The sequence below is a fragment of the Chrysemys picta genome, chromosome 5 (assembly GCF_011386835.1).
Source record: "Chrysemys picta bellii isolate R12L10 chromosome 5, ASM1138683v2, whole genome shotgun sequence".
Classification (NCBI taxonomy): domain Eukaryota; kingdom Metazoa; phylum Chordata; order Testudines; family Emydidae; genus Chrysemys; species Chrysemys picta.
Genome location: NC_088795.1, coordinates 110574738 through 110602199, shown reverse-complemented (window position 1 = coordinate 110602199; position 27462 = coordinate 110574738). Strand labels below are relative to the sequence as shown.

Sequence of the window (27462 nt, the reverse complement as noted above, 5' to 3'; positions counted from 1 at the left end):
CCTTGAAACCCGGAAGGAAGCTTAAAGTACTCCTGATGTGTGGACTGAACACTGCCTTGCATAGGTGAAGTGTTGGGAGGAGACCCCTCTTCCCCTCGTCATCTTCATCCTCCTCGGTAGAGAAAGGAGGAGTGGCTGTAGTTGGTGGAGTAAGCAGTAGCGAAAGTACCGAAGTAGTATTGGTATCGAGGAGAAGTGATTCTGGTTCCAGGGCAATTTTCAGGTCCTTCACAGCAAGAAACTGTTGAGGCTGTGGTATCGATGGAAGTACCTGTGTAAAAGGCAATATGGAAAATTGTGGCGGTAAAAGAGGACCTTGCAGTACTGGTAGGAAATGAGCCGACAGAGAGCATGCCAAGGATGGTATGGCAATCTGCGTTGCAGTATCTGTGCTATTCAACGTAGGGCCAACCAGCTGGTACTGTTCCCTTTTGTACCGCGGAGTCACTCTGCTCAGAGCACTTTGTCTGTGCTGCCGGTACCAGGGTGGAGGAGATGATCTTTTGCTTGCCTTCCTTCTTAGAACCTGCCTGCCTAGGGTCTTTGGCTGTGACGGTACCGCCGGTACCGGAGGTCCCTGCTGACTCAAAGGTACTAAGCTGTGGCACAGTTGGTACCGAGGTGGTGAACAGAGTCCTGGAATGTTTCCTCTTTGACACGATCTTGGTAGGGGGAGTGTTAGCTCTCCTCTTTCCACATCCTTTAGGAGACAGGTCTCTTCCTTTCAGGGTGAAGGAGTGGGGTCTGTCGGAAGCCGCTTGCGGTGATATGGTGGCAGGAGAAATTTGCGAGCCTGGGTCTGAGGCAGGACAGAGGGACTTCTCCATTAGGATAAGTTTCAGTTGAAGGTCCCTCACTTTCCTTGTGTGGGACTTAAAATTGTGGCAATGAGTGCTCTTCTGGGGCACACGTTTCCCTCAGGCACCAGACTCATTGCGAGTATCCGTCAGAAATCGAAATCACCTTGCGACAGGAGAGGCAGCATATAAAGCCAGGCGAACCTTGCAATCTGAGGAAATTTAACATCCCTTAAGGGGATGAAAAGCCAAAAAAAAAAAAGTTTGTTTTTTTAAACAGGGAGAAAAAGAAATAAAGAGTTCTTAAATAACTAAGCTAACTATACTAAACTACTTGACTAATCTAACTAAACTAAATCGGAGGTAAAGCGAGCGAGTGTAATGCTGGAACTCTGACTCGGACCAAGGGCAGTTGAGAAGGAACTGGGGGATGAGGGGAGCCACACAGCACTAGTTAATTGCTGCTGCAGGTGCAAGACAGGGAGAACGCATGTGCGGCCCAGCTAAGTACTGCTGTCTAAATTCTCCGACTAGAGGCACAGGGTGCACAATCACTTAAAGTGGAGCACTCACAGTAGAGACTCCACTAGAAGAAGAACTAGTCAGTCAGTGAACTAAACTAGTTGAATAAATTTAAATGAAGAAAATGTTCTCTGTACCTGCAGAAGAGGCTACTGCTGTCAAAACCTGGTTTAGTACTTCAGCAAACTCCTGGAGCTCAGCCAATGACTTCCACTAGTTCAGTGATTTGACTAACACTTCAGCAACAAGTACAGCATATTTAATTTAAATTTAAAGTGATTTTAATACATTATAGTGAGTTTAGGCCTTAACATAGGTTGTCAAAATTTAATTTTAAATACAGGTTTGTTTTTAAAGTAAATCTATATTTAATTTAAACAAAAATCCAATTCAAATTTAAAAATCCATTTTATTATAATTAATTATAGATTTTTAATCCACCCTTGCTGGCAGCCAGAGGAACATCAGCCATTGACAGCACCTCCTACTCTTATAAGCAACTTTGGTATTCTCCACCAGGAAAAGTATGAGCAAGCAAAGAACTCTAGCATGTGATTCACAAAATAAATGAGATGAAAGAATAGTGATGTAGTTGTTAGTACACAAAGAAACACTACATCTATGACCATTTAACTTGCAGAAGGAAGCTCGAGAATCTAAGAAACATTCTTGGTTTTATTGTGAGCATTAATAAAAATTAACAGCATATTACTGTTGGCCTTTCAGGTATACTGGAATGAATATTTTCTCATAGCCAGTTCAACACAGGCTCCCAGAAGTGGTTTAGTGAAAATAATGTAAAACAGGAGAAGACTGAATATAGGACAAACTGTTCAAAAAGAATCTTCTTCCAGGGGTAAAATTATTTCTTAACAAAATAACATCTCAGGACCCAAGAAATACAAAATAGATTTAACAAATATTAAGAAGAGCGCTTACCCATAAGCTCTCACTTTCCTTGACATAACTTAAAATACAACTCAAATAATATGGTAAGTGAAGCAGTACTTCGCTATTGTCCTGAATAGGTCAAAAGGGAATCAATTTTTTGTGCTCATCACTTACTCTTTGTTTCTCTTTGTAAGCAATAGGTGACACTGGAGTTAGAAAAGTGGAATTAATGGGCATTGGTAGTGCTACTTGTGTATTGCAGACTGTTACATTCATTTCTACTTCTCTGGAACTAAGTTTTGCATGGCAGGGCTATGTAGTTCAAAAGCAGAAATAATATCTATCCTCTTCATGTTACAAATGACCTTTTGAATATTTTTTAATCAAACTGGGCTTTAGAGAAAATCAGAAGTGGAGGAGTTCCATTCCTACCAGCAAAAAAGTAATAAAGAATAATACCTAGTTCTCATATAGCACTTTTCATCTATAGATCTCAAAGCGCTTTACAAAGGAAGTCAGTGTTCTTATCCCAAATGTACAGAAAGAAAACTCAGGCACTGAGACATAAAATGACTTGCCCAAGGTCAGATAGCTGGCCAGTGGCAGAGCCAGGAAAAGAATCTGTCTTCTGAGTCCCAATCCAGTGTTCTATCCAATAGGCCACCGTGCCTATCAAATAAGAAAAATTCTCACCGACGTGGGCAGAATCTCTCTGGCTTTATTTTGAATGTGCAACATCCATGTTGGCATATCATAGGGTTTTTTGCCTTTGTACGTAGCCAGCCAGATATAGATCACATATATGCATAAAAGTTAGGTGTACAAATGCTCATGCAGTTAAAAAAAGATAGACCCTAGATATACGCTACAAAGTGTTTGTTTAAATTATATAATCTTTTTCTAATTTTTCAACTGCACAGGATGAGATGTCAGGAGGATTCTTATGGTATTCCCAGGTCTACCAAAGACTTCCTGACCTTGGGGATGCCTGTTCTACTTTCCTCAGAGCACGAAGTGGAGGAAAATAATATTCACATATTTGACAAAGAATTGAAAGGCTTAATTCATTCATCTTTGTAAAGTGATTTCAGATCCTTTGATGGAAGCTGCTGAAATATAAACTATTGCTACCTATGTCACCACTTACTAATGTTTATAAATTTCAATTCCAATGTGGTCTTTTATTTCTGAGCAACTGTTATGATGAGTTGTACTTGGGCTCTTTTGTTTTTTAATCTCATCCTGAATTTTCTCTTTCTTTATTAAATCTTATCTTATGCCTGCCTAAAGTGATTAACCAAAAGAGTGGAAGTCATGCTGATTTTAATACAAATGGTTTGGTTCTATAGGTTCTCTCATATTAAACACATGATCTAATTAACAACTGATTGAATTAAGTGGAAGGCAACTGTATATTACATCAATTTTGTTCTTTTATGATGAAGTGTTTATTCATAGCATATTTTAGATCATTTTCTGTTAATAATATAACTGATCTGCTCTGGTCTTCAAAAGAAATTTCTATTTTTCATTTGTATATTCATATTACAGTGGATGGATAAAATTAATGTTTCACAAAAACATTAAAGTGCTACTGAATTTTTTAAACAATTAAAATTAGTTCCAAATTTAAATAACTACATGAAAATAACAATCCTTTATCAGAATCCTGAATTTATTGCAACACATTTATCATATTCATGAATTCAACAGTATTCTAGCGGATTCATTAAATTAGTAGCAAAAAGACTAATCAAAGATTAAGTAGACATCAGCTTGCACAAGGCACAAAATTAACATTAATTTACTGGATTAATTAATTTTTCCCCACCCCACGGTTTCATGAATCAAATAGGAGGCTGGTGATTTAATGATAAGTGTTTGATATACAATATTCATGACTCCCATATGATTTTCAATTTCATGTAGACATGTAAATTGAAGTACTCTTGAAACAGTTTTTAAAAAGATCAATAGGAATTCACTTATGTAATGAAGCCTTCATTTTTGCAAATTCTAGAAAGAGCAGTTTAAAAAAAATCAGTTTAATTAAACTATTCAATCAAATCAAATCAGTGGACTATATCTATTATATATTCTAATATCCTGGTCCCATTCAAGTCAATGGCAAAGCTCCCATTGACTAGAACAGGGTCAGTATTTCACCTATAATGTGTATCACTTACAATCCTGTAGATATTCCCTAGCAAAACTTTAATGGATTCAAGTGTTGATACACACAGTGCATCATAACAGTAGTATTCCTTTAGCTTTGAAAAAAAATGCTTTACAACAGGAGATATGGTTAATACAAGAAATGTCTTGTTCCTTCAATTATAATCATCGGGCCTTTATTTATTGTTTGTGGAAAATCTCAATATTATCTTATCAGGTGGCAGGCACTGAATGTCAAGTTGCCAAATACTGCACTTGGTACCATGATTCCACCTATTGTATTCAGTACAATAGGGTTCTGTATTTAGACAAAGAGCCATTCACTGCTGTCTTATTTTCATGACTTTTTTTAAACCCACAATAAATGATAAACTTAGAAACAATTGTATATAAAGTAAGGAAACTACTGAACTATTAAAATCTGTGAGCAGCCTTTTCATTTGACACTGATTATTTATTGTTTATAGTATTAATGGTTTACGCTTTCTAAACAGTAGGATGTATCATTAGTACTCAATGTTTTTTTTTTTTGCCTTGGTCTTCACAGACAAGGTCAGCTCCCAGACTGCTGAGGCCAGATGCAATGCATCCGAGGGTGCTGAGGAAGTTGTCTGATGTACTGCAGAGCCATTGGCCATTATCTCTGAAAACTCGTGGTGACTGGGGGGAGGTCCCGGACGATTGGAAAAAGGCAAATATAGTGCTCATCTTTAAAAAGGGAAGAAGGACAATCCAGGGAACTACAGACAGCCTCACCTCTGTCCCCGGAAAAATCATGGAGCAGGTCCTCAAGGAATCAATTTGGAAGCACTTGGAGGAGAGGAAGGTGATCAAGAACAGTCAACATGGATTCACCTAATTGCCTTCTATGATGAGATAACTGTGTCTGTGATTATGGGGAAAGCAGTGGACGTGTTATATCTTGACTTTAGCAAAGCTTTTGATACGCGCTCCCACAGTATTCTTGCTAACAAGCTAAAGTAGTATGGATTGGATGAATGGACTATAAAGGATGATAGAAAGCTGGCTAGATAGTCGGGGTCAATGGGTAGCCATCAATGGTTCAATGTCTAGTTGGCAGCTGGTATCAAGCGGAGTGCCCCAGAGGTTGGTCCTGGGGCCAATTTTGTTCAACATCTTCTTTAATAATCTGGATGATGGGATGGATTGCACTCTCAGCAAGTTCGCGGAAGACACTAAACTGGAGGGGAGAGGTAGATATGAGGGTAGGGAGGGTCCAGAGTGACCTAGAGAAATTGGAGGTTTGGGCCAAAAGAAATCTGCACTTAGGACAGAAGAATCCCATGCAATCCTCCAGGCTAGGGACCAACTGGCTATGCAGCAGTTTTGCAGTAAAGGACCTGGGGATTACAGTGCATGAGAAGCTGGATATGAGTCAACAGTGTGCCCTTGTTGCCAAGAAGGCTAACAGCATACTGGGCTGCATTAGTAGGAGTATTGGTGGCAGATCAAGGGAAGTGATTATTCCCCTCTATTCAGTACTGGTGAGGCCACATCTGGAGTACTGAGTCAAGTTTTGGGCCCCCCCATACAGAAAGGATGTGGACCAATTGGAAAGTGTCCAGCAGAGGGCAATGCAAATTATTAGGGGCCTGGGGCACATGACTTATGAGAAGAGGCTGAGGGAACTGGGCTTATTTAGTCTGCAGAAGAGAAGAGTGAGAGGGGGGATTTGATAGTAGCCTTCAACTATCTGAAGGGGGGTTCCAAGGAGGATGGAGCTAGGCTGTTCTCAGTGGTGGCAGATGACAGAACAAGGAGCAATGGTCTCAAGTTGCAGTGGGGGAGATCTAGGTTGGATATTAGGAAAAGCTATTTCACTAGGAGGATGGTGAAGCACTGGAATGGGTTACCTAGGGAGGTGGTAGAATCTCCATCCTTAAAGGTTTTTAAGGCCTGGCTTGACAAAGCCCTGGCTGAGATGATTTAGTTGGGGTTGGTCCTGATTTGAGCAGGGGGTTGGACTAGATGACCTCCTGAGGTCTCTTCCTAATCTTCTATGATCAGTGTATTCTTTAGAGAAGACAAACTATATGCAGTTATTTTCTCTGACTTTTGTTTTACATAATTTGTGAGGAGCATTTTCCAGCATCCAGCACTTTTCTTCACATTTACCTTTTCTCTAAACAACTTGTGTCCAACAAACTTCTCTAGCTATGGACGGTTAGACACCAATCAGGGACACAAAGACAGCTAACCTACATGAATGTATGATCTTATTACCTTACCCTTGTCTTCCCTCATATTGTTTGTCACAATCACTTGAGGCACCTAGTTTCAAATTAGACTAAGCTTTTCAAGGCTTTTTCTTATGTTTATTTATTTGTACAGAGCATAATACAAATGGACTCCCAATACTGACTGGGTCTTTGGTTGCTACCACCATATGACACAAATAAAATAATTAATAGATAAAGCCTCCCCTCTCTGGTCTCCTCATTTACTGATAAACGTCTTTAAAAAGAATCAACATAAACACCAGAATTTAGATGATATAGCTACTACAGCTGAATACAAGACTGGCATATTAACCTTCTTTTGACTTAAAATTTGTGCCATAAAATAGCTTGAAAACACTAATATTTATTACAATTTGAATCAACTATGGATAAAAGAACACGGTGCATGCAATGTGTTATTTTGTCACTTTGAGACTCTTCAGATCTTTTATTGATTGGAGAGAAAAATTTTGCACAAATCCAATGAAACAGCATGCAAGTCTCTTTCTGCCTTAAAGATCAGTGTATTTCCTATGGGGAAGTTCAAATCACAATCTTTTCATAGAATTGAACCAACCTGGATGCAGTGAAGTGGAACATAAGTCAGAATAATTGCAATAGATTCTCAAATGGAAGTTCTCTTCCCAATGCCACTTTAATTTTCTCCCTTCCCCTCTCCCCCCCCCCCCCCCCCCGTCAGTAGGGGTAAGAGGGGAAGCTACATAATATTTTTCTAAAGTCAACCTAGTAATCCTATTAACAACAACATTTCCACTGGATTTTCTATTATTTATAATTGTACTTCATTGAGGTGGACACAGTGGCAAAATTAGGGCAGACACATGCATGGATTTAAACAGCAGGTTTCAACTTTTAACATGAGGGAGGGGCACTACCCGCCCATCACCCATACTCTCCTATACCAGGCATTAAATGGGGTCTAGTTCAGGGATTACAGGGCTCCTCACCATATAGGCTCTCCTTAGCCAACTCCTCGGGACTCAGCTCTGAGTCCTAGCACCCTTCCCCCATGAGGGGGTCAGAGGATGCAGCAAGGTTGGGACCTTGGCCTGCAAGAGCCATTATGTCTGACCTTGGCCCAGGTCTCATCCTATCACATGAGCCTAAGGTCCATTACCAAAAATCCCATGTCTTTTACCTCTGCGAACCATTCACTGAATTCTCTGAACTGCACTGGAACCTGGCCACCTAAGCAACACCACCCCAGTATCTTGGTTAGGTACCATGCACAGTCCTACTGTGGAAGTAGAGAAAGAACTGACAGGGATTTGAAGGGGATTTCAATGCAAACAGTCCCTTCTATGAGCAAGAGTCAGGCTAGCTGTAGCCCTAATAACGCGAGACTTGTAGAAGCGAGGATTGTGAGAGGCGAGTGGAAAAGAACTGTGTGAGAAGTTGTTGTGACCTTGTGTGAGATAAGTATGGAATGTAGACTATACATTGGTAAGAAAAATAAGATATCAGGATGACCCAAGTATAAACAAAATGCAGCTGTTGCCCATTATTATATGTAACAAAAGGTATAAATGCTTGCCTTAATTGTTTATCTTTTGAGAGACCTGCCTAGGAGGGGGAAACCCTGTGTCCTAGTGCACTCTCTCCCTCTATGCAATTGCTTGAGATAATAAAGTATCTGACTTTGCTGCACCTAACCAGAGGAGTGAGAACTCTGTTTTTCTCTGACACTACTTAATCTACTGTGGCTTGCAGATGCTGTAAGGAAGGCAAAAAAACTTCCCTGGTCCTCTACCAACTGACCCATGGGAAAAAAAATCCTTCCTGACCCCCTAAACAGTCAATCAGCTAGACCCCACAGCATGCGTCAGGCTGGGTTTCATTCCCAATATGGGTGGGTAGGATGAGCTGCTGGAACAGAGTAGAAAGAGCTCCACATGGCCCCTATGATGGGCTAAATCCTGGGACGCAATCAGCACCCCTCTCACCCCCTAGCTAATGGTTGCCAGAGATTCCCATGGGAAGAACTACCTATTGTCCCTTGGCATGTGCCTCCTTCCCTTGCTACTAGGGCTGTCCCCCTTTCACCACTGGTACCATCCATTTCCCGCAAATGTTGATGTGGGTGGGTTGCATTTCGTTTTTGTCTATTATTGCACATTCTAAAAAGATAATCATATTCACAGTGCTTTTACTTTAGAGTGAAAAAAATCAATCTTAATATGATCCATGAAGAAAGGATATTTTCTCCCCACAGTATATTAAATACAGAAATGCATTTAGCATTCTGGATAAACCATTGCAGTGCCAATAAACAAAAGAAAAAAAGTGGAGAAAGACTATGGTTGTATGAGGAATGTTTCCTTTTGGTGTATGTGTACATTGGGGTCTGGCATTTTAGGGTGTGAAGCAATTCCTCATCTCTGCAAACTTAACCAACTCTTCACATTACTAAGCCATTATGCAGAATACCTGTGATAGAATTTTGGAATAATCAACCAGTGAGGTGATTCTGTGCCCTCTACCCTGCAACTTAAATTTATAATAATGCAGAAATATATCCACGCACCACCCACTGGTTCAGATTCACAGAAGTCCTGTAACAAGCTGTAACACAATCCCCCCCACATCCACTAGAAGATTTTGTGTACATCCGAGTGTATTTTATTCAGATATCATTTCTGTCTCTTCTCCAGTTATTTAGCATTGAATCCAGAGTGACCAATACAACAGAGCAGATTTCTCAAAACAAGTACTTGAGGGAGTTGGGTTGTGTTTTTTTTTCCTTTGCAAATTATCAGCAAACAGACTTTGAATGTACCACCAGGGCCGGCTCTAGGCACCAGCTTACCAAGCAGGTGCTTGGGGCGGCCACACCAGAGAGGGGCGGCACGTCCGGCTCTTCGGCGTCAATTCGGCAGTGGGTCCCTCACTCCAGCTTGGAGCGAAGGACCTCCTGCCGAAGTGCCGCAGATCGCGATCGCGGCTTTGGAGCGAAGGACCTCCTGCCGAAGTGCCGCAGATCGCGATCGCGGCTTTTTTGTTTGTTTTTTTGGTTTTTTTTTGGGGGGGGGGGGGGGTGTGGCCGCATGGGGCGGCAAAAACCCTGGAGCCGGCCCTGTGTACCACAGTGTCTGTTAAACTACAAGAATGCATTATGTGAATAAATGCTGTATTGAGGCATCTGGGACAGGAATCTCATCCAACACTTCACAGTGTAGTGAACAGAATTCTAACTGCACTGTTTCAAGTATCCTTTCCCACTACTCTGTATCCATATTGCTATTGATGTACATTAATCTCCAATATCTAATGTAACATAATCTGGTTAGACAAGAGTCCAAATGCAGACACCCCTGCTGCAGCAATATGTTTAGGGTTCTAATCAATAATACACTTTTCCAACAGTTTTCACTATTTCACCCTCCTAATCAAGAAAAATTCAGCAAAATGTATAGACATTTGTTAAAATACATTTGTCCTGAACATTCATACTGTACCTTATGTATCAAAGCCCATGTTTGCTAATAAATTGAATATGATTGACAATATTACATTCTTATTGACAGAAAAATCAGATGAACTAAGAAATTACTTTTTTGAGCCCTTCTGCAGCCCTTTGGCTACAGTGTATTACTAAATTCAGCAGTGCCAAGAATGTTGATTTGTATCTCACAATTCACTGACATGTACACATTAATAAAATAAATAAATTTCCAGCCCTATCTCACACATCATTTCTCTTTGGATCATGCTTGACTAGAGAAGTCCCATGCTGAGCTGTGGAGTTGGAGAAGAGAAATCACTGCTGGCAGAGATGTTTTGAAAGCAAGTAGAACTAGGGTGACCAGATCACCAAAGACAAATATCGGGACGCAGGGGGGGGGGTGACGTGGGGGGGGGGGCGTGGCGGGGGGGGTGACGTGGCGGGGGGCGGGGCCAAAAAAAAAAAAAACTTCCTCCGCAAGTGCTGGAGGGAGGCCCGGGAGACTCAGGGGAAGCGCGGGGCCGGGGTGAGTAAGAGTCCGGCCTGGCCCCGAGCAGGCAGGACTCAGTCGGGCGGTAGGGAGAGGAGGGGGGCAGCCCGCGGGGCCAGGAGGCGGCTGTTCTCACCCCCGGGCAGCGGGACTCGGGAGCAGCCGCTGCTGCAGCTCCCACTGCCGCGGGGGAGGAAGCAGCCATGGCGCTCCGCGGCTGCGGCTCTGGCGCCCCCGAACCCCCCGAGCCGGGGCCTGCTGCGGGGACCCAGCAGCGCGCACGCTGCGCCCAGCCCCTGGCCAGCGTCTGGGCTGCCCAGCTGGTGCTATCCCGCGGCGGCCCCGGAGTGGGGGCAGCAGGCCCCAGCCCCCCCGTTCCGCAGGGGAACGAACGGGGCTGGGCTGCCGATGCCTCCACCCCGGGGCCACCGCGCGATAGCACCAGCTGGGCAGCCCAGACGTGCCTAGCCAGGGGCTGGGCCCAGCGTACGCGCTGCTGCAGGCCCCGGCTCGGGGGGTTCGGGGGCGCCAGAGCCGCCGAGCGCCATGGCCGCTTCCTCCCCCGTCGCCTGGCCCCGCGGGTCGCCCCCCTCCTCTCCCAACCACCCAACTGAGTCCTGCCTGCACTGGGCCAGGCCGGACTGTTACTCACCCCGGCCCCGCGCTGCCTCTGAGTCTCCCGGGCCTCCCTCCAGCGCTTGTGGAGGGAGGGGGAATGGTGAGCCCGGGGAAGAGGCGGGGATTCGGGGAGGGAGCCAATCGGGGGAGGAGGGGGCGGAGTCGGGGCAGGGGGGGGGGGCGCGAGCACTTCCGGGCTCGAGGCTCGGGGCATTTCCTTGTTTGTCCGGTTGTCCCGACCGCACGTCGGTCGGGACGCGGGACAAACAAGGAAATATCGGGACGGTCCCGATAAAATCGGGACGTCTGGTCACCCTAAGTAGAACAAATAAATATTGCATGTCTGATGCACTGTTCTTTAGAACAATCAAACTTCCAAACATGGCTTTCTGCTAAAGGGCTATTGGCAATTTCATGATATACCCCCAATTTAGAGTTTTATGACTCATCCATTTAGCTTCCTCTAGTCTGAAGAATGGCATACAAGATGTAACCAGGGAGTAAAAACTTTCAGTGGAGAAAATTTAGAGGAAAAAAATTAAAAAGGCTATTTTAACTTATAGGAGTACAAAATAAAACAGAAGTCATTTGCTCTGGACATTTCTATGCCTACAGGAAGCAAAAAAAAAAAAATCTTTGATTTACAGAACAAAAAATATAAATAAAATGTGATAAGTTATTAGCCTGTGATAGGATCTGTTCATTTGAGATATTCTGAAAAAAATAATCTAAGAAAAATCTCTGGAGCTCTTGGGTGAAATTCTGGACTCATTGAAATCAATGGATTGACTTTTAAATGGGACCAGGATTTTATCGAATGTAGTTTTGGGTCTGACATACCAACCATTAAAAACTATAAAAAAACGTGTTTTTAATATTGCACCCATACACCCACTTCCCACTGTACTTCCCCTCTCCCCACTTCATTTCTTGGTAGTCTTGTCACAGAATGTAAAATTTTAAGAGCCCAATCCTGCAAATATTTACCAATGGGTGTAGTGCTTACTACAGACAGTAGCCCCATTTTCTCCAATGAGTGTACACACATTTATACAATTTTGAAGGATTAAGCCTTTAGACTGTGAACTCTTCAAGGTAGAAAACATAACTTTTCAAATATTTCTCTAAAATGCTAGCATACTTTGAGGTGCTGTGAAAGAAAATGCTAAGGGTAGGATTTTCAGATGTGCCTACATGAGTAGGTGTCTAATTCCCATTGACTTTCAATTGGAGTTGGGCTCATGAATCACTTAAATGGCATTCATTTGTTTCCTCAACCCCCCAAAACTGTGTTCCATGAAGTTTTAAATCTAGGTTGGGGAACAGTACTAGAATAAGTTCTTTGCTTGGTTATTGTATGACTATATTGATTGAAGGCTAGATTTTACTATATATCAGATGCACAGCTGCAATAATATTTCATATCTTTTAAATTATCTTTTAATTATTACAATGCTAATCACTTGTTAATGGTTAGGTTAAAAATATACCAACTATAAAGTTTGTTAAAAAAAATCATCTGCAGTATATATGCAGTACTGTTTCCTAATTAAAATATTTTTCATAAAGTTATTTGCTGTACAAACTATAGCATGCATCCTAAATATGTAATTATATGAATGAACAGAATGCTTCCTTCTGGTCTGTTGCATCATTTATATACCTTTTGACAATATTTGTAAATAGAAATTTAACTGCTTGACCAGATGGTACGATATACTAGCTATAGAAAAGACAAGATTTAGAAAACACAAGGCTGCGGCTGTACTGGCAGCTCTGTGAAGAAGTGAAAGAAGCATTGCTCCCTTTAGAAGGAGAGGAAAATTCTAACACATCTTTTCTTGGCCTTTGCTCCTGTCTAATGGAGATGCATTACATTTAAATTATATTCTGAGACTGTATCTTTAGTCAATATTTTTGTATAGATGCAGTGAGGATTGTAAAGTATACTGCTTTATTCACACAGAAATTTTGCCTTGGACAAAGGATAGAATAAACCCTGACATATAATGATATATTTCTGATATAACCTCAAGATCATGCAACCTGTTAATTTTATTCGAATTCAGATAAGATGGAGATAATACTAACTCACTCCCCAATGAATCCTTGTTCCAGCTAACCATTGGGAAAACAAAGTATCTCGTCATTTGTGTGATGATAGTTATCTGTATGTCATCTGGGCATAATTGTGTATTTTCTGCTAATTGCATGAATTTACATACAGGTTGAACAGGAGAGCTGATAACAGAAACTCATGGAAAGCTGCCCAAGAAATGCTTGGGGCAGACAAGCAACCCATTGTTGTGGATCTCTAAGAGAAAAAAAGTGGAATCTATCCCCCCAGCTTAGGTGAGTCAACAAAATGTTGTAAGTGGTACTGAAAGCTGCTGATAAACCTATTAGGATTAGCATGGAAATGTGAATCTATAATAAGAGAAGGATAAACCAAGCTAACTTGTGCAGACACCATAACAAACTAAGGCATAAAACTGGAGTAAAAAAGTTCAAGGAAACTACAAATTATGTCATAGTTGCTTTGCTACAACCATCTCAATATTCACCAAAAAAACCCCGAAACAACAGAGTCACATCATCATCGACAGATGGCTTCTTGAGCAAGGGCCTACAACTTCTAATCTGAGAGGTTGGCAACCTCCCTCCCATAGGAAGGCATTAACATCTACATTAAGCCATGGACCAATGTCTCCCCACTCAGTTGTACTACCCTAGAGGGGCATAAATCCATAGTCAAAGATTCAGTCAGTTTCCAGAAGAGACAATGCTTCTCACAAATGGATCTGCCACCACAAAAGCAGCTAATCTGATCCAAATCAACATAGTGAAGTAACTGGAAAATTCCTCATCATGACTGAGGTCTGACCTTGAGTGGAGTCAAACAAAGCAACCACCCTCCAGAAGAATTTCCATGCACTGGACTTCAAATGTACAATGGTGGAAGAGTTGGACAGAATTCCTCCTGTGGCAAATAAAAGCCTCCTGTGAACCATTCCAATGCATGGAATGATACCAAGGGCATGAATTTGGCTAGGGTAAAGGCTTCAGGATTGTGACATTTGTACCTACCCAAAAGGTAGAGAAGTTTTTTTTTTTTGAGAGGAATGACTTTTTGCACAAGTGAACAAGTATTTAAATACAGTAGCTGCACCCAGTTACTACATTTCACTTGGTAAACTATTTGATGAAAAAATACTAAACCTCTTTACAGAAGTATAAGTAGTACTAGAGGATGCTGGGTCTGCAAGCATATTAGTAATGTGGACATAAATGCTCCCTGCCAGATTCACATGGAGCCTGCTACTATCTCTGCAGGATCCCTGGGTAAAGTGAAGTTCCCCCACCAGAAGTTCCGTTTGCTTTTTGACTAATAAAAACATGGGCCTCTAAGTGTTGACGAATGGACTAAGAGGAAAGGTTTTGCACTAAGATGAAGCAGTTTTCACCAGCCCAGGCTGATCTGCTTTCATCCCTTGCCATGGAAACACTGTGGTCAACAACAAACAATGAGGGTGTGTGGGTGGGGAAGAGCACGGTCTAGTAGATAGAGAACTCAACGGATATTCAGGAGACCTGGATTCTGGTTCCCAGATCTGCCACCGGCCTGCTGCGTGACCTTGGCCAAGACGCTCCCCCGTCCTTCCCATGCATCAGTTCCCCTAGCTGTAGAATAGGGATAATGATCCTGATTCACTTTTTAAAGTGCTTTGAAATCTATGTATGAAAAGCAAAAGTTAGGTATTATATTCCTGGTTTTGCTGCTGCTATATGGCCTTGGAGAAATCACTTCACTTCTATTTCACCTTCCAATCCCATGCATGTCTTATATATTGTAGTCAATGGGAAAACTGCCTTGATTCTAAGGTCTGAGTTAAGCAATTTAGGACAGGTCCTGTCCCTTACCATGTGTTTGTACAGGGCCTAGCACAAAGGAGCTTTGATCTCGGTGCTACTGGAACACAAATAAAAATAATACTAACAACAATGGCAAAACAAGAGAGTTTTAACTTTTTTTTTCTTAAGCCATCTAAAACACAGCATCCCCTAAGGTTTTGCTTGAAAAACATTTCAGATATCTCTGGCAGGAGCTTGAATGATAGCAATAAGTGGAAATATTCTTGGACTGAAAATATCTAGAAAGGGAAGTAAATTACTAAAGATTTTATTTTCCCTTGTTTGTGCAACAATTTCTCAAGTATAACAGGGAATACCTACAGCAGCTACAAGTAAAACTAATCTTGAATAGTGCTACATGGGCTGTTTCATGCTAGCTTTTTAAATAAAATGCTTGAACAGTAAGATGCAGAGTTCACTATGATACAGTATTCTGTAGATACAGACCTTTGGAAAAAGTAAATCAATAGAATTTTGTTTTACTGGATGTCATAGAAGTTAAAGGCTGGACTGGAAGTGATAAAAGTATAGTACAGAACATGTTCTACTAAACCTTTCTGAAAGTATCCATTAACTCAAATTAATGAGCTACAAAACTAATAGCTGGCGCAGTGTTTTAGATTTCATTTGTCTCAATCTCAGTGATTAAGGAAGTTTGCTGTGTTTCTGTCACATTTTCCTTGAGAAAAACCCAAAGAAAAACACCAATACTTTCTATAACCATAAAATATTCTTTTAACAGAGGTCTGATACAGCAACCCCCTACTAATCCAAACAATTGATACACACATGAAAAATTTGGGACTTATTCTTCCTTTGCAGGAAATGAGTAACTTCCACTGAAATCAACAAGCATTACTTGGCCTTGTGGTGGAAGAATCAGACTAATTTATTGGAGTATCTACAGAACTCATCCCCATAGTATCCAAGCACAACACAGGCATTAAGAGCCAATATTGTGTACCCTTACTCATGCTGAATATCATGCATTCACATGAGTATTCCCAATGAAATCAAAGATATTATTCAAGAGAGGTGTGCTAGTCAGTGTATGGGGTGCAGAATCTAATGAATTAAGGACTGTTATAAAATCCACTGAAGTTTATGGAACTGCACCCACTAAAAGAAGAGGATAAGTAAGAGGTCACATAGTAAGTTTGCAGAAAGTAGAAGCCAGATTTCCTGCCACCCAGGCATGTGCCTTAATCATAAGATTATATCTTTCCTCCCATATTGACCCTATTGGATTACTATACTGAGCCCTCTCACTGTTCCTCAGGGCTCAGGTCTCCAAGAAGGAGACTTCAGCAGGTAAGCCCCTCTGGTGCTGCTCCTTCCTTCAGCCCTCTCTGGAGCTCTAGCTCTCTGACTCAGAGCCAGCATGCAACTCCTTCTGCTCCCTCCCATCAGCCCTGGATCAGTAACACACCTCTTGCTGCTTGTCTGCCTTCAGCCCTCTCACAAGAGCCAGCTTTTGTCTCTAGCAGCTCTCATCTCCTGCCCTTCTCCTGACTGACTCAGTCCTCTCTGACTCCTGACTGACTTTTTATTACCCACCAGGTGCTGTCAAGCCCTCTTAATTGACCCAGCTGGGAGCAACAGGACTGGAACAGGAAAGCTGAGCCCAGTTTCATTTAATGGGCTGATCACTCTGTTACAGCCACACTCAAACACTCCCATTGACTTTAGTGGGTGTTCCACGTGCAAAATAATTACAGGACTTACCCAGAAAAGTAGTAACCATAAAACTAATGAAAAAAATGTTGTTTTCATTTGAGCAAATATCGACTGAAACTCCAAATAATACACTTGTATTCTGACAGAGAAAAAGAGGCCATCTATTTGGGAATAATGGGAAATAATGCTTTTACTAACATTAACTCATTAGTATTTTATACTTTATGTGCATGAACAATAGGGAGGAATTTTGCATGTGCTAATGCAGGATCTCTTATGGACACCAAAAACATAGGCCTTGCATACTAGAGTCTGACCCATTTGCTGAGGCCCAACAAACATGTAATTTTTACTCAGATCTCTAAAATAATAGAGATGTGACTCCAACTAACAGTAACAATTAAAGGCCTTACACTCAACCTGTCTGTCTGTAATGTAGTAATTTTTGAATGCCATATTCAATAAATTCCAAAATTTCAGGGAATTTTCTAGGCATTAATGGCCAGAGTTATGTTAATTTTAAGGGAAATCAGAAAACTGAAACAGGGAAAATAAAGGACGCACGGAGCCACTACCAGCCGCTGTGAGCCTCAAGCGCCTCTGCAATTGTCTATAGATCACAAAACTGGTTGATGACACCTATTAAGTTAAATACATACATACATACATACATACAACCGCCTAGCTATTATATGGCTGTTTCCATGAATAAATCTAAAAGCACAGGTCAGTATCTTTATCCCCGTTTTACAGATGAGGGAAACTGAGGCAGAGAAATAAAGTGATTTGCCCAAGGTCACCCAGCAAGGCTGTGTCAGAGCCAGAAAGAGAAAAGACAGTTACCTTTCCGTAACTGCTGTTCTTCAAGATGTGTTGCTATTCCACAATAGGTGTGCATGCTCCCCACATGCACCGGTGCCGGAAGTTTTTCCCCTAGCAGTACCCGTAGGGGAGCGCTCCAGCGACCCCTGGAGTGGCGCCTCCATGGCACGGTATAAGGGGCACTGCATGCTCCCCCAACCCTCCCTTCCTTCTTGCCAGACACTCTGACAGAGGGGAAGGAGGGCAGGATGTGGAATAGACATAAGCAACACATCTCAAAGAACACCAGTTACGGAAAAAGTAACTATCTTTTCTTCTTCAAGTGATTGCTCATGTGTATTCCACAGTAGGTGATTCCAAGCTATATCTGTTGGAGGTGGGTAGGAGTTCACAAATTCTTGGGACGGAGCACAGCCGAACCCGGCGTTCTCCCTGGTTTTGGAGACGATTGCATAACGCAAGGTGAAAGTATGAACTGAAGACCACATAGCAGCCCTACAAATGTCCTGGATGGGGACATGGGCAAAAAAGGCAGCCGACGAGGCCTGTGCCCTAGTTGAGTGTGCCTTCACAACTGGTGGCGGAGGGATTCCCACCAAGCCATAACAGGTATGGATGCATAAGGTGATTCAGTCGGAGAGCTGCTGAGTGGAGATCGACTGACCTTTCATGCGCTCGGTTGAGGCGAACGGTTGCGAGGACTTTTTGAAGCTTAGTCTGCTCCAGGTAGAAAGCCAGAGCCCATCGCACATCCTCCGTGTGGAGGAGCGCTCCTCATTGGACACATGGGGCTTGGGGCAGAGGACCGGCAGAAAAATGTCCTGACCCATATGATAGGCAGAGATCACCTTTAGGAAGAATGAAGGGTGTGGGTGGAGCTGGACCTTATCTTTATGAAACACCGTGTATGGGGGCTCGGAGGGCAGGACCCTGAGTTCCGAGACCCACCTAGCCAACGTGATCACAACCAAGAAGGCTACCTTCCACAAGAGGTGTGGCCAGGAGCACGTGGCTAGCGGCTCAAATGGGGGTCCCATGAGATGGGCCAACACCAGGTTTAGATCCCACTGCGGGACAGGGGGCCTAACATACGGGAAGAGACGATCCAAACCCTTAAGGAATCGGCCAGTCATAGCACGGGAGAATACCATGTGGCCTTGCACCGGCGGATGGAAGGCCGATATGGCTGCCAGGTACACTTTGACTGATGAGGGGGTAGCCCCAGGAGATGATGTTGAGGACCAAGGTCAGCCGTGACCACTCCGGGAGGAAAGCACACAACTGATTGGAGAAGGGAAGCTTTATTGACCGTGGATCCCGGATGAGAACTGGCAGGGAGCCCCCGGGCGTCCCGTCAAAACCGTCTTTTCCCCACTTGCTTGCCTTTGGAGGACCCAGGCTGCGGGGCAGGCTGAGATTGCCTCTGTGCGATTTCTTATAAGCAGTCTCATATTTTGACTGGGTGGCCTGAGTGGGAGTCTGCTGCGGTTTGAACTTAGGTTTAGCCGGAGCCGAAACATAGAGAGACAGAGTCTGGAGAGTTGTGCAGAAGTCTTTCAGGCCATGCAGCTTTATATCCGTTTGTTCTGCAAACAGAGCTTTGCCGTCAAACAGGAGGTCCTGCTGGGAGGTCTCCACCTCACTGGTCAGCCCAGAGAGCAGGAACCGTGACGCCCTTCTCATGGACACCGCAGAGGCCATGGACTGTGCAGCTGTGTCCGCTGCATCCAAAGCTGCCTTCAGGGTTGCCCTGGCAGCCGCTGTGCCCTCCTCCACCAGCGCTTTGAACTCCTTCCTGTTGCGCTCCTGGAGGGAGTCTTCGAACTTGGGCAGGGAGCACCACAGATTGAACTCATTCCGGCCCAGAAGAGCATTGTGGTTCCAAATGAGTCCAGCCTCCTTGAATCTTTATTTTTCATGGTAGGGGCTGGTTGGCCCTGCTGTTCCCTGTGGTTGATCAACTCGACCACCAGGGAGTTAGGAGCAGGGTGTGTGTATAAGTATTCATGCCCCTTGGCGGGTACAAAATACTTGGGTTCCGCTCCCTTAGAGATGGGAGCCAGTGAGGCCAGGATTTGCCACAGAGCATTTGAAATTTTTGCCACTCCTTCGTGGAGAGGCAAGGCCACCCTACCCGGTGCCAAGAAGGACAATACATTAAACAGGGAGTCCGAGGGCTCCTCCATCTCTTCTGCTTGGAGGTGGAGGCTTGATGTCACCCTTTTTAAGAGTTCTTGGTGGGCCCTAAAATCCTCCTGCAGGACGGAGGGAGCAGGGGCCGTAATCGCCTCATCAGGTCGGCGTGGTACTTTGGGTGTCCACCGGCACCGGAGGGTCCACCACCTGTTCGGTCTCCTGGCACGGTGCTGAGGATGTACATTCCACTGACTCTTTCCTTGGAGGTCTGGAGAGGGGGGCCGATGGTCCTCCTGAGGCTCCGACCACCAAGCGAGCCCCCACCGGGGGCTGCATCGGGGGCCACGGTGCCCACTGCTACCATTGGGCTGGTCATGGGGCCCGGTGCCACTGCACCTGCTGTGACGCCAGCAGAGCCGGCTGTTCGATGGACGATTATGAAGAGAGGCCGGGCTGACATATGACCTGTTGTCCCTGGACCAGGAGGAGCGGTGGCGCCAGGATCAATGCCGACCATGGGACCACGATCCCAACGTGGAGGACCAGTACCATCAGTAACAGCTGCTCCATGATTGGCTCCGATGGGCAGACCTGCGACAGCGAGACGCCGGCGACCGACGCCCAGGGCTGCGGAGGCAGGACATGGAACGGGAACGACGTTGACGTTCATCCTGTGACCGGCTGCGAGATGAGGACCTTTGGCGTCGTCTGCCTTGGTCCCGTCGGTGTTCGCTCCTTGAGGCGGAGCGGTGCTGAGAGTCTCGGTCAGACGGAGCCCAACCAGACAGCCTGGTGGACGTTGAGGGTGATCCATGTGAACTTTACCCTGAATGGTCACAGGGCGGTGAACAGCGTCAGGAACGTTCCCTCAACTGAGACCAGTACGAAGCCGGGTGTGAATGCGGAGATCCCAATGGCGGCTTGCCTCTGGAGTGTGGGGCCGACATCGGCAGTGCTCCTGGTACCAGTATGGACATAACATCCTGGGCTGCCTGCAGGGCCTTCGGTGTGGAGGGCATTCAGACATCTGGGGAGGCCTGCTCCGAGTGGGCCGGGCTACTCCGCTCGAATTGAGTCAGAGGCCTAGACGCCGGTGGGGATCAAGGACTACCCGACATGAGTCTAGCCTCTGTTCTGGGTTTACTCCAGTACTGCAGCAAAGAAGGCCTCTTTTTAGCCTTATTGGCATGCCCCAAGGACAGGGAACAGTGCCAACTAATCGATGGCTCCAAAGGGTCGCCATGCACCGACACCGTAGTGCCTGGTGCTGACTTGGAGCAGCTCACCGGAGCCGGGGTCAGCGCTGATTCCATCAGAATAGCCCGGAGCTTTGCAAATCTTGCAAACGCCTTGCAAATCTTGCAGCGATCGCTGAAACGGGTTTCCCCCAAACAGCACAGACAGGCCACGTGCAGATCACTCAGTGGCATAGATCACCTACAAATGTTGCACGACTTACAACCCGGGGCACACGGCATGCCCCGGCCTGGGTGTTCTAGCTAAACTAAACTAACTACAGGTACCGTACACTGAACGAACAAGCAGTTTTGGGGACGAGCTACAGCAAAGCTGGAGCAGAGAAGTTCTGAAGCACCTTCACTGGCGGCAAGAAGGAACTGAGGGTGGGGGGAGCACGCAGCGCCCCTTATACTGTGCCATGGAGGCGCCACTCCAGGGTACTGCGAGGTGAAAATCGGGTACTGCTGGGGAAAACCTTCCGGCACCGGTGCAAGTGGAGAGCACGCACACCTACTGTGGAATACACATGAGAAATCACTTGAAGAAGAATCTAGGTTTCCTGATGTACAGCTCAATACTTTAGCCACAAAACCACATTTACACTTTCCAGCATAACAACTCTGATCTCAGCTCTGGCTATCTTCCCAATAGAATTTAACATGTTGGCACCCTGAATGCGTAATTTCCCAGACACAAAGAATAATGTGGGAAAGCGGGAGTATGCACAGCCCCTGGCACGGAGTGGTGGTGGGGAGAATGGGAGACACTGGTATGGGGGAGGAGGAAATAGGGCAAAAAGTGGGAAATACAGGCACACATAGAGCCCCTGCCAAGGAGAGGGGAATGAAGGGAATGGGGCACACAAAGCTTTTGGCATGGGAGGGAGAAGGAGGAGACTGGGGTACACAGAACCTCTGCCATGGAGGTGAGGAAGAGATACCTGGGAATGGGAGCATTCAGAACCTTTGGGGCAGAGGGAAGGGGATTAGGGGAACCTGCTATGAGGAAAGGGGCTCACATAGATATGACCCTGCCACTGAGACAGTGTGGACTGATTTAAATCAAACTGATTTAACTCACTGATTTTAATCATGAATTAAACTTACAAGCAGGAAAACCTGACTTAAATCACCAATCTTGTTTTGCATTTGTACTTTTTAGGTGTTTTCCTTAAAAAAAAAAGTTGATTTCCATTGCTTGATAATCATTAAAATAAGTTGAGTTGCAACTAAATATGACCTTTACACTAAAATTGGCACTTCTTTCGGCCAACCAGGAGGATACACACTATCTATGCACATTCATTTAAGCAATTATATGTCTTAACTTACATTTATTCAGATTCTTAATTTTTATAATGCTAGAAAATTAGGCATTATTTATTTACTAGTTGCTGAATAATGATTCATTGTTATTTGTGTAAAGTTCTATTTGGATTGAAATTTTTAAACAGGTTTATTTTTAAAGAAATAAACCTTAAGTTGATTTAAATTTAAAAAAATCAGATTTAAGTAACAAAAATCTGATTTTTCTATTTTTGTAAAATATAATTGATTTTTAGCCATCCTGCATGGAGGGATTTTGGGAGGGGAAATGTGGTGCACATAGAGGCAGTGGCATGGGAGGAGAGGGGATGGAGGACACACACAACCCTTGGAAGGAGAAGATTGCAGGGATTTGCAGGGAATCCCTGACAAAGCGGAGGAGAGGAGGGTAATATATAGGGAGCTTGATGGGGGAGGGGTAATGGAAGGCTGCAAAAAAACCTCTGGTGAGTGCACTGAGCTTGGCCTACACAAGCTACAAAGTGTGTTACGCCATATTAAGTTAAGAAGAGCACTTTCTTGAATCCATAGTACAGCTTAGGTGAAATTCTGCCCTTACTTACTTTCTATTCAGTCCCACTGACCAGGTGCAAGTCAGGGAAGAATTGACCCAGTGGAAAGATACCTGAAATCAGACAAATATCATTTGTGTGAGAGACTGCAGAGAATTACAGCACAGTACATTAATTCTCTTTTAGCTTTTTCCCTCCAAATTAATAAATTTTAGAGATGTGGTCATTGATAGTGTGGGTTCGGGAGGAAGAGTTGGGAAATTGAGTCACAAATCCCCCCAAGTTAGGCTTAATCAATTTTCACCTCTATTGGTACAATTTCAGACAGAATTATTGTCACTTGTAGTGTATGGACATAACAGTTATCTGTCAGACATAAATGTAAGACAGAATTGGTAAATGGGCTCAAGTTACAATTCTAGGGCACCAGGAAGCTCTTCCACCTTCCATGATAGTCATCACCTTCTCTGATCCCTTGGTCCGTTCCTTCAGTCCCTTTCTTCAATTTCTGGCCTGATGTTTCTCCAATTTGGACCTATGTTCACTTAGGTCTTGTATACATTATAGATTACTTAATCTTTATCCAACTGGCTTTTAGCACATCAACCCTAGAGATACATAATGCCTACACAAGCTTCAAATACCCAACTTTGTTATTTTTTTCCTGTGGTTTGAGTTTCTGGGTCAAGTTGTTTTGTGTAACCTGTCTTGGGTCTTTCCAGAAAAAAGGTGCGTTTTCTTAATCTATCATTACATGTTTGCGTATCTCTAATTTACATCTTCCAGCACAACATGTTACCTTTGTTCTGTCAGCAACAACATTTTAAGCAGATTAGAAAGTCTATATAAAAGAAGAATTGGCAAAAAAAACACTTATGCCAGCAAAGCCTTGGCCTAAGCGTTACCTCATCTGTACTCATTCACTATACATAATTACAAATTATTAAAATATAGCTAACAAAGCTCCTAATCTGACCATTAACAATTCTTCATTTTACATTTCAATGCTATAAATCGGTGTATGTTATTCTGTGCTATCTTAATCTATTAGAAAAGGGGATGGATGTTATAAAAAATTATTCTTTAATGTCCACATTTCTTATCTTATTTAAACAGCTTTTTCATTCAAAGTTCGGTTTTGCTTGTGATTCATTACAAAGAAACTTCATTAGAAATTTTCCTGTGAATGCATTTTGAGGGGTATCTCAATTTCAGGGCCTTGATATTCAGTAGCTTTTAATGGTACCCCAACAGAGTTCTTAAACATGGGAACACCTTACTCGTGGTTACTCATTTAAGAGTGTTTCTGTATATTAACAAAGATCACATTATATAGTGGTCACCATTAAAAAGTCAACATTTGCCAATACAAATTTCAGATGTAGAGCTAAAATACTACTGTAGGTCCAGGGACCCATGTGGTGAGAATAGGTAGGTAAATTGGCAGGATTGGGGGAAAGTATTGTTCCTTCACTGGCCCGAGGAAATACTGTCCTCCTTCCTCTCTACCCCTCTGAAAGTTAATTCTGCCCTAAACTGAATAATTTTTCCTTGGTTCCCACCATTGCATATGGGAACTTTCTTTAAAGGGAACCCTGGGGACAGCCACCAGATGTTGCAATCATCCTGCTAGGGAATAATGAGGATGCTGAGTTTTCATGGAGCCTTTGATACAATAATTGGGTACAAATCTCTAGATTATTTAGGTTTGTACACCATGACCATAACCATGGTATCTCCCCCTTATCCATTTCACAAGCAGTTGGGAGACAGTCAGTCATTATAGTTAACTTTTCTCTGTTGATGAATGTTGACTTCTCCATGACTCTTCCTATATGTAGACTAACGTCTTTAAAATCCATTATTTTCCTGACACTGTATTAGCAACAACATATATTATTATGAGCATGATTCGTAAAAAATATTCCTTAATTCATTATTGGTACAACCTTATTACTGCTTCTTTTGTCAGTCTATAAGTAACTCCTGACAAACTAGCTGAAACTGGAAGCAAGCCTCCACTGCTTTTCAATCTAAGTTATTCTTTTTCTAGTTAAGCATTCAGTGCTTTCCAGACTGACATAATGCCAATATGGATATGAGAGTTTAATCCAAACCATTCTCTACAGAGTTGTTGTGTCCTGTGCTACGAAGTGAAAAGATTCTAAGAATATTAATTCACCCGAGAAACTGTCCCAATAATCCAGGGAATCGCTGGATGGAAAGCACTACTGTCACTGAAAAAAAAATCATGGAAAGTTTTAAACTATTCTGTCTGATTTTAAAGGATTTTAATTTGTTTAAATCTAATAAGTAGAACTGGTCAAAAAACTCTGAATTACTCTTCCACAGCTTATTCATCAAATCAAAGAGAACTCCACAGAATTCTGAAGAAGCATTACACTATTGGAAAACAATTATTTTAGCAACCTGAGCCAAAAGATAATAGAAGGTAAGAGGTAAAATTCCATCTATTCGGAATGCACGTGACTAAAATAAAATGGATTGACACTCTTTACTAAACATATATGCAGCTATTTCTGGAATCACAACTGCATCTTCTTCCACTATAACTGGAGTAAAGTATCTGTAACACATATTTGTCATCTATTGGATAATGTGAAGAATGCAATTCAGAAACCTATAATGTACTTTGTTACCTAAAAAGCAGGTAAGGATGGACAGACCAATTAGAGAGAGATTTCCTACCTTTCTCCAAACCCCCTCAAAGTCTGAAAGAGCCCACTAGAGAGTGCAAGTGGATGTGGGAACCAACCAGAACTTTCCCCACTTCTTCTCCAGTTCAGATGTCTATACTGTATTGTGGACCAGTAACCAGGGCCCAAAGATCAGAGTTATGAACCAGAATTGCTAAAGTTTTGTTTGTGTTTTATAACAGCTACATATAGAGCACTTTTAACATAAGGATCTTAAAGGACTTCCCAAATGTTTATTAAGACTTACTACCTGCTGTAAAGTAAGATATTCATCTTAAAGAGGGGTAGACAGAGATACCCAGATGTTAAGTGACTTGTCCAAGATCGCATAAGAAATCACTGGCTGAGTAAAATATAGAAACCAGGCATGCTGGCTCCTACTTTCATGTTCTAACCAATTGAAAACACCCCCTGTTAACTAAGAAGATGGTAGTATTTTACAGCAAATACTCTTACGTAATCTTTTATAGGAAGTGGCACTTGAATAACTGATTTCAGACAATCTCTCAAATTAAATCAATTTATTATGAAGTTGCCTACTATGTTTACTCTGTACCTGGCCTCATTATCATATAGTTTCATATATAAGTATCAAACCTGTCAGTTAATTATTTCATCATGGGACAGATTTATTTTTAAGTAACATAAGTAGACAGGCAGATTTATCAAAGATGACTTGTAAATGAACTTGGATGGAATGCCAAGTAATATTTCAGTCAGTACTTCTCACGGTGTTAAGATTTACTGAGCCCAGAATTTTCAGAAAATTCTTTTGACTAAACTTGGCAAACAACTAGTGTTTTGGCTGCAGCAAGCAGTTCTGAGAATATAGTTTCAAAGAGATTAGAATGTAAACCTCGTTACCACTGACCAATTATTTAACGTCACATCACAATGTATATAAAATTAGACTATTTTGTAAGCTGGATAAAGTTCAATAAAATGTTTATATATAATGGAATGAATTGGATTCTCCAAATTTCATGTCTGTCTAAAATATACATAAAACAAAGCAAGTGAAAAATAGTTATAAATATTGTACATCTGTTTCTCTGACAACTCATACAACAGTAGAGGATTATTCCTAAAAGAAGAAAAAAAAGGGTCCTGAGCAGGCAAGTGATCATACATTTTATTCATAGGTTCTGTATGCCTACAGCCAACCAAAAGTTAATTGCAGCTAAATACAGAGGAGTAAGTCAGGGTGCCCAGATCACGTATATTGAACGAAAAAAAAAAATGCAAGCCTGCTGCATCACATGATCCTAAACTCCCCCTCCCCCCACCCCAAGCTCTAAGGGAGTAAACAGATCACATTCTATAAATATTTCTTAGATGACTACTATTTATCTTAATAAAGAACATTTCTGATTTGGCAACCAATAGCTCATCTGACATCACTTTACCAAGGGTTCAACAAAATTTGAACCTGGAGGAAAAAAAAAAGAGTCCTTGAGCCACTACCATCTTTTGAAATCATAGGACAATTAACAATACCATACTCACATCAGCTTCGAAGGGAAATGCTTTTTATGGATTATCACTGCAGTAAAAAATGCTGCCAGTGACCTTTTGCATAAAAATGGGATTATTTTTCATTTAAGTTTCAACTCGGAATTCACCTACTGCTATCAGTTTAATATCTGGCATGTGTTTAAAGTAGATTAGATTATCTGGAGAATATTCAATTTGTTTTAGCATTTTGATAACAATGTTGTTTTGTGGGAAGCCAGTTATTAAATTCACTTCTCCTACTCAGTGCTGGATCACAGGTTGTGGATTATCAGGCAATACGGGTAATATATACTGCCCATAGCTATAATGTAATGGGGAAAAGGATCCTTATCAAATTCTTTTCTGTACTCACAGTTCACTCAATTTTGCCATCTCCAAGAATCCCTTGAATAACTTTCCACATTAGGGCAG

General features: G+C 42.7%; 1 protein-coding gene across 3 annotated transcripts in view; it reads right to left on the bottom strand.

Annotated features, from left to right (window-relative positions):
* The window catches only part of KCNIP4 (potassium voltage-gated channel interacting protein 4), a 404115-nt gene that overhangs the window by 235839 nt on the left and 140814 nt on the right, over nt 1-27462 (bottom strand). The window contains exon 1 of one of the 3 annotated variants that reach the window (XM_042855424.2): nt 22871-22934. The exons of the other annotated variants lie outside the window; for them this stretch is intronic. The gene's annotated coding sequence lies outside the window, so the exon portion shown is untranslated. Of the gene's footprint in view, nt 1-22870; nt 22935-27462 lie in introns of those variants that run through there. 3 annotated transcript variants of the gene reach the window in all.